Below are 1,921 nucleotides of genomic sequence, written 5' to 3' on the forward strand. Positions count from 1 at the left end.
AAAAAAAAGTTTAGAAAGAAAATGGCATGCTCTGAAAGCAGCCAATAGATGAACCTGACTGTGGTAGACAGCCCAGCAGCATCATCATTTCCATTCTCATCTTATGTTTATGCAGGACACTCTGTGCCAGACTGTGTTATTCAAGTCCCAGACTCAGGAGTGTTTAAAACACATCGGTGGGGGACCAGCAAGTGGTGTGGTGGTTAAGGGTGCTTGACTCCCACATGGCTGACTGCAGTTCGAGGCCCAGACCTCTCTGGTCAAATTAAAATAAATAAATAAAGTTAAAAAAAAAAAAAAAAGAATAGCTGAAGGCAATAAAGAAAAAGAAAAAAAACACTGGTGGCATGTATGCACACCCAAAATCCTGAGAAGAGAATGGAGGAGATTGCAATATGGTCATCCCCATGAAGGGTAACCTCTCACTTTCTTTCTAGCTTTCTCTATTCTCTCTCTGGTGAATACACAAGCCCTATAGCAAAAGCTAAAAATAAATAGACTAAAAAAAAAAAAAGTACTTATGTCAATTTCCTGGTTTGATTGTTGGACTATGATTATGTAAATTCTCAATTTGCGTAAAGAATACACAGAAACTCTTGGGACCAGCAGTTAGCATAATGGCTATGTCGCTGGACTCCCATGTAGTCGACCGCGGTTCGCGTCCTGGACCCGGTGACTTAAAACTCACGCCGGGCGCGTGTGCGTGCGTGCCTAAGATCCCAAGAGGAGAGTGGAGGAGAAGGGATTGTGGCGTGGCCATCCCCCCTGGGGGGGTGATTTCTGTCTCTCTGTCTCTCTCTGTCTGTCTGGTGAACGCACGCACCCTATAGCAAAAACCTCTCAAAAAAAAAAAAGAATACAAAGAAACTCTAAAATTTTTTTTTTTTTTTTTTTAAAGGCAGGATCTTGTTGGTACCAGTGGTTGGCATAATAACTGTCACTGGACTCCCATGTAGTTGACTACGGTTCGAGTTCCAGACCCGGTGGCTTAAACTCACACCAGGCATGTGTGTGTGCATGCCCAGCAGCCCGAGAGGAGAATGGAGAAGAAGGGATTGCAGTGTGGCCATCCCTCCTGGGGGGTGATTTCTCACTTTCTGTCTCTCTGTCGCTCTCTGTCTTTCTGGTGAGCACACATACCCTATAGCAAAAACCTCTCCAAAAAGAAAGAAAAAGAAAAGAAAGAAAAAAAAAACAGGGTCTTGCTCTGTTGCTGCCCTCATGTCTCAACCTCTCAGGTAACTGGGACAACGGGTATACCACCACAAACAGTTCTCTTTTACTTTTCCATATATTTCTTTCTTTTTTTTTTTTTTAAAAAGAATTATTTATTTATTTATTTCTATTTGTTATTGTTATTTTTTTTTCTTTATTTGACAAGAGAGAGAGATAGAAAGGGAACGTGAGAAAGCAAGTCACCAGGTCTAGGACTTGAACCATGGTTGGCCATGTGGGAATCCAGCACCCTTATCCACCACACCACCTGCTGGCCCCTTACTTTTCCTTACATTTCACAGTAAACTTTTTATTGGTCTTTTGGAGAGAAAGAGGAATTTATTTACCAGGAAGGATGATTTCATCATATCTCATAACCTGTTCTTCGGTACTATTTTCTAAACAGCATTATTGAGATATAATTTGCATTCCATAAAGTTCACTTTAAAAAAAATTAGTTAATTTTATTTATTATTATGTGCACTCATCAGAGACAAAGAGAAATGACAAAGCAAGCTGCCAAGTCTAGGACTGGAACCGTGGTTGACCATGTAGGAGTCTAGCATCTTAAGCACCATGCCACCCATTGGCCCCTTAAGTACACTTTTTTTTTTAAAAAGAATTATTGGGGCCAGCAGGTGGCATGATGGTTAAAGGCACTGAATTCCGACATGGCTGACCGCTGTTTGAGTCTTGGACCTGGTGG

Source organism: Tupaia chinensis, unplaced genomic scaffold (assembly GCF_000334495.1).
Source record: "Tupaia chinensis unplaced genomic scaffold, TupChi_1.0 Scaffold144899_1, whole genome shotgun sequence".
NCBI classification, from domain to species: Eukaryota; Metazoa; Chordata; class Mammalia; order Scandentia; family Tupaiidae; genus Tupaia; species Tupaia belangeri.